Here is a 6,732-nt window from a genome sequence, read left to right as displayed (position 1 = left end):
AAAGTTCAGAGTTGGCTTCTTGTTTTTGAACAATTGATAAGGTGTCTTTCATTTTGCTTGATTAATCAGAGAGATGTTCTGAGTGTAGCATGCAGTGTTGACAGCTTCAGCCCAGAAATATGTTGGTAATTTTGATTCTTCAAGCATTGTCCTTGCAGCTTCAATAAGAGATCTATTCTTTCTTTCCACTACTCCATTCTGTTATGGAGTCCTTGCTGCTGAAAACTCATGCAAGATCCCATTTTCCTCACAGAATGCTCTCATGACATAGTTCTTGAACTCAGTTCCATTGTCACTCCTGATTCTTCTAACTTTGAAATCAGGATGATTGTTAACTTGCCTTATGTGATTGATGATGATTTCACTAGCTTCATCTTTGGACTTTAGGAAATAGGTCCAAGAGAACTTTGAGAAATCATCTACAATTACTAGGAAAAATCTTTTCTTTGAGATTGACAATACATTGACTGGTCCAAACAAATCCATGTGAAGCACTTGCAGAGGTTCTTCAATTGCTGAATCAAGTTTCTTCCTGAAAGATGCTTTAAATTGCTTCCCTTTTTTGCAGGCATCACACAGTCCATCCTTTGTAAACTCCACCAGAGGAATGCCTCTAACCAGCTCTTTCTTTACCAGCTCATTCATGGTCTTGAAGTTCAAATGGGATAGCTTCTTGTGCCATAGCCAACTTTTATCTTGACTTGCTTTACTGAGAAGACAAGTTACAGATTCTGCTTTAGTTGAGTTGAAGTCAGCTAGATACACATTTCCTCTTCTCACACCAGTGAGAACCACTTTGTTGTTTTGATTATTAATCACAACACAGGTTTCTTTGTTGAAGGTTACTGAGTTGCCTTTATCACAAAGCTGGCTGATACTCAACAGATTGTGTTTGAGACCATCCACTAAGGCACCCTCTTCAATGATGACATTGTCCTTTGAAATCAAGCCATATCCCATAGTATAACCTTTATTGTCATCTCCAAAAGTGATACTTGGGCCAGCTCTCTCTTCAAACTCTGTGAGCAGGGTAGAATCACCAGTCATGTATCTTGAACAACCACTATCCAAGTACCAAAGATTCCTTCTGTTTCCCTGCACACATCAAAATCAAATCAAGTTGATTTTGGTACCCAAGTTTCCTTGGGTCCTGCCTTGTTAGCTTTCTTCTTCTGTTTCTTAGGTTTTAACTCATTTGACTTAGGAATTTCAGATTCTTCCTTAGTCATTTGGGTTGGGCCTTTGAAACCACTAGATGCAACAGAATTATTATGCATGTTATGGCTAACAGGAAATGGCATGCTTGGTGCAAACATGTTATTCCAGTAAGGCATACTAAATGGCATTTGAGGCATATTGTATGCAGCATAATATGGATTAGGTGCAAATGGCATGTTAGCAAACTGTGCATTCATGTTCTGTGTAGGCATAGCATTAACAGGCATAGGAGGCATGGCATTCATGTTAGAGAATTGAGGCTGAACAGACATGGGAGTAGGCATGGCAGATTTGCAATTATCAGACAAATGATTTACACTACCACATTTGACACAGATTTTTTTAGGATCATATTTGTCAGGTGTGTAGTTATTATGTTTGTTAATCCCTACTTTACAATTCCTATTGTTTTTCCTTTTAGTCTCTGTTTTTACCTCTATCTTCTCAAGTCTGTCACTCAACTGTTTGACAGTCATGTGACCAACATTAGCCTTCTTCCCTTTCTTGGCTTGACTTGACTCCCCTGAAACAAAGTTCTTGGAAACAGACCCATACTTTTCATTTAGCTTGGTTAATTTGGCTTTGCTAATGGGTTTGCTCACAGCCGACGGATTAGGATTTTTATCATTCGACGGATAACACATTTTGTTATCCGACGGATAGTTCTCATCATCCGTCGAGACATCTGTCAGCAATCCATCTACCAAAATAGGTTCTAGTTTCTCCTTATTCTTTTTCCAGGCTTCATCACAAAATGACTCAATTCCTTGAACCTTGGTGATTTGAGCATGAATATCTCTGGATGTTTTCCATGCTTTAATCACCTCCTGTTCACGATCAAGTTGCTTCTTTAAAATTTCTTCCTTTTTCAAGGACTCAGTTAATTCCTCCTTAGCAATTCTACACTCAATTTTTAGTTTCTCAAACTCAACAAACTGAGACTCAAGCACATTATTCCTCTCACTCAAAAACAAGTTGTTTTCTTTGATTTTAGCATTTTCTTTAGTGAGGGACTTAAGTGTAACACGCAAATGATACAATTCTGTAGACATGTCATTTATCACATCATTACACTCAGCTTTAGATAAATGTGCAAGGTTTGTAGTAATTACCTGATTGCTTGAGGAACTTGTCTCTGTTTCATCAGATTTGGCCATAAGGGCTAGATTGACATAGCTGACATCCTCATCTTCATCCAAACCATCAGCTGCCCAGTCATTCTCTTGTGTAATAAAAGCCCTTTCCTTCTGTTTGAGTAGATCAAAGTATTTTTGCTTATAATCCACAGACTCAAATCTCTTCTTACTGGAATCTGACTTTCTACACTCATTTGCAAAATGCCCTGCCAAGCCACATTTGAAACACTTGAATTTTGACTTATCCACCATGTTTCTATTTGGCTTGGCAGCTCCAAAGTTCTTCTTGAACTTGAGCTTGGCAAATCTTCTTGAAAGGAATGCTAGGTGCTCATCAATGTCCTCCATGTCATCTTGACTCAAAGAATCTTCACTTTCTGCAGCTAGCCCTTTACCCTTGCTTTCACAGGCCTTTGAAGTTGATTCCACAGCTTTCATCTTCACTTCCTTCTCCTTTTCCAGTTCAGCCACTAGTGCAAAGGATCCTCCTTTCTTCTTTCCTCTCTCCATTCTTTCATCCTGCTCTATTTCAAGCTCATAGGTCTTCAGAATGCCATACAGTCTCTCCAAAGTAAACTCCTTATAATCTTGATAGTTTCTCAATGAGACTGTCATTGGTTTCCATTCCTTTGGAAGAGATCTGAGAAATTTCAGATTGGAGTCTTTAGTTTGATAGACTCTTCCATGCAATTTAAGAGCATTTAGTAGCTTTTGGAATCTACTAAAAATGTCAGTGAGTGACTCACTTTCTTCATTGTGAAAATGCTCATATTGCTGAATCAGGAGCTGCATTTTATTTTCTCTTACTTGCTCAGTACCATCACAGATTATCTGTATTGTGTCCCAAACTTCCTTGGCAGTCTTGCAGTTGATGATGTTATCAAACATATCTGCATCAACACCATTGAACAGAATGTTCATGGCCTTTTTATCTTTCCTGACTTGTTCAAGATCAGGTTCAGACCATTCATGCCTTGGCTTTGGAGAGATGGTTCATTTCCTGTTGCAGCTCTCATTGGAACATGATGGCCTCTTTCTATGTAGTCCACATAGGCCTCATCTTGAGAAAGCATATGAAGATGCATCTTTACCTTCCAATGATGGTAATTATCTTTATCAAGAAAAGGAATCTTGACTCCAACATCTTTCTTGTTCATCTTGCTGTATTGTTTTGATCTTTAAACTCTTTGTAGATGAAGAGCCTGCTCTAATACCAATTGTTAGTCCCTTAACAATATAACAAGAATTACAGAAGGGGGGTTGAATGGAATTCTTGAACTTTTTCTTGAAATAAAAATGTTCAACTCGATTATAGATATATTTGTTTTGATTAGCACAATGCGGAATATAAACTTTAATGAATCAAAACAAGAGTAATTAAAAACAAGAGTCTTTAAAAACTTTCTGGTGGATTTAAACAATTCCACCAGAGATATATTTAATATATCGAGAGGACTCTGTGTGCAGAAATGCTCACAGCTGCTTATACAAAATAGAACTACTAAGAACACAGGAAATGCTAAAGATAGTGCTTACAAAGATTTCTCTGTGTTTGTTTCTTAGCTCTCTTAGTTGTTTTTCTATTTGCTACTCTCTTGGTTTATATATTACCAAGATTACAAAGTCAAAAGAACTGAATAAATATAAAATCTAACAGTCTTGATCTTTGCTGCTTTTCGTCCTCTATTACCCAGTTAATGGGCTTCCACAGTGTGTTTGTATCCAACTCGACGGCTGTGTGTCAGCTTTCACTGTTCAACTGATGTTTGAATCTTGATATGATCATTCGTCAACTTTCAGATCATCCGTCGATGACTTACTTGATCATCCGTCGACAGCTATTTTAAACATCCGTTGAAAGTCATTTGATCATCCGTCGAAGCTTTGTTAAGCATCTGTTGATAGCTATTTTGGCACTTGACTTCATTTCACTTATACAGAATTACAAGAAATTGCTTATGTACAGTTAATCAACCTATTCTGCATATCTAGTTAAAGTCAACATGACTTATATACTACTACAGATTCTATACAAAGGTGCATACAACACTGTGCTACAAACTTATTATTACATAAGCTACTCACTCGATGGATAATAAGTTACTCATCCGTCGGGACTAAAACGAGTTATCCGTCGGGACTATAATTCTTATCCGTCGAGTGCTACATTATTTCACTAAGTAAAATTTACTTAGATGTTTTGTTTAGGTAATCATCAAGTACACAACATATTCACAACACCCCTTATTGACCAAGGCAGTGAAGTTGTTCTTCTCATAGATGAACCCAGTCTGTGACATGATCTTTACTACGGGTGCCATTGTTAGAGAAGAAAAGCTTGAAGAGAAAGAGGATTTTTGCTTGAGAGAGAATGAAATAACATAGTTGAATTTGAGAATGATAAAAGAAAATGATTAGAATGAAATAGGCTTTTATACTTTGCTCAGACTCAACGGATGAAAATAATAAAGAGAAGTAAATTACCCAATAGAAATTGCCTAAAATGACCGTTTTAAAATAAGCTTTAAAAATTCCACCCATTATCCGTCGTGTAATGCTTATAAACTGTAAGTATACACGATGGATAATGTTCAGGGAATTAACGGTTCAGATTTAGATACTTCGACGGATGAGGATAAAATGTTATCCGTCGAGCTTTAAAATATTCCAGAAAAGTAATTGATTTTTATTTACAATTTGTATATCGACGGATGACTCAACCCGATGGATAATGGTCATCAGTCGAGATACAAATTTTGACTTGGCCAAAATTTCATCCAAGACTAAAAATCAACTAAATTTCTGGCTTCTTTTCAAATTGCAAGAATAATACAGATAAATTCAAGAGTAATTAAGCATACCTACCTCACTTACCAACCTAGAAAAGGTGGATTCATCCAGTGGCTTGGTAAAAATATCTGCAAGTTGCTTCTCACTTGGAACAAAATGTAACTCTACAGTACCATTCATTACATGTTCCCTTATGAAATGGTACTTGATGTCTATATGCTTTGTCCTTGAATGTTGCACTGGATTTTCAGTGATGGCAATTGCACTTGTGTTGTCACAGAAAATAGGAATCCTTTCAACTTGCAAACCATAATCTAACAATTGATTTTTCATCCATAAAATCTGTGCACAGCAACTGCCAGCAGCAATATATTCTGCTTCAGCTGTGGAAGTAGAAACTGAATTTTGCTTTTTACTGAACCAGGACACAAGCTTGTCTCCTAAAAATTGACAGGTTCCTGTTGTGCTTTTTCTATCAATTCTGCAACCTGCATAATCTGCATCTGAATAACCAGTTAGATCAAAACCAGAATCTCTAGGATACCAAATGCCAAGGTTTGGTGTTTCTTTGAGATATCTGAAAATTCTTTTAATAGCTATCAAATGAGACTCTCTAGGATCAGCCTGAAATCTAGCACACAAACATGTAGCAAACATTATATCTGGCCTACTGGCTGTTAAGTACAGAAGTGAGCCAACCATGCCTCTATAACTTGAAATGTCCACAGACTTTTCAGTAGTGTTTAGTTCAAGCTTAGTAGCAGTGGCCATGGGAGTTTTTGCAGATGTGCAATCCATTAGATCAAACTTCTTTAAAAGATCAAAAATATATTTAGTTTGACTGATGAATATTCCATCACTAACTTGCTTAACTTGTAAACCAAGAAAGTAAGTTAGTTCTCCCATCATACTCATTTCATACTTGCTTTGCATCAGTTTGGCAAACTTTTTACAAAGTTTCTCATCTGTAGAGCCAAAAATAATATCATCTACATAAATTTGAACAAGTATGTTAGAGCCATTCACATTTCTGAAAAATAAAGTTTTATCTACAGTACCTCTTGTGAAGTGACTTTCCAAAAGGAACTTTGATAAAGTGTCATACCAGGCTCTAGGTGCTTGCTTCAGTCCATAAAGTGCTTTCAGTAGATAATAGACATACTCTGGGAAATTTGGATCTTCAAAGCCAGGAGGTTGACTTACATACACTTCTTCCTCCAAATCTCCATTCAGAAAGGCACTTTTGACATCCATTTGATAGACTTTGAAATTGGCATGGGCTGCATAGGCTAAGAAGATTCTGATGGCTTCAAGTCTTGCAACAGGAGCAAATGTTTCATCAAAATCTATCCCTTCTTACTGACAATAGCCTTTAGCAACCAATCTTGCTTTGTTCCTTACTACTATGCCATTTTCATCCATCATGTTTCTGAATACCCATTTGGTTTCTATTGGATTCTTTCCTTTAGGCTTGGGTACCAGCTTCCATACTTTATTCCTTTCAAATTGGTTTAGCTCCTCTTGCATAGCTAAAATCTAATCAGGATCTAATAAGGCTTCTTCTACCTTCTTTGGTTCTTCCTTAGAC

Source organism: Apium graveolens, chromosome 6, assembly GCF_009905375.1.
Source record: "Apium graveolens cultivar Ventura chromosome 6, ASM990537v1, whole genome shotgun sequence".
NCBI classification, from domain to species: domain Eukaryota; kingdom Viridiplantae; phylum Streptophyta; class Magnoliopsida; order Apiales; family Apiaceae; genus Apium; species Apium graveolens.
The sequence above is the reverse complement of the archived record's forward strand: the minus strand, read 5'-3'. Positions refer to the sequence as shown.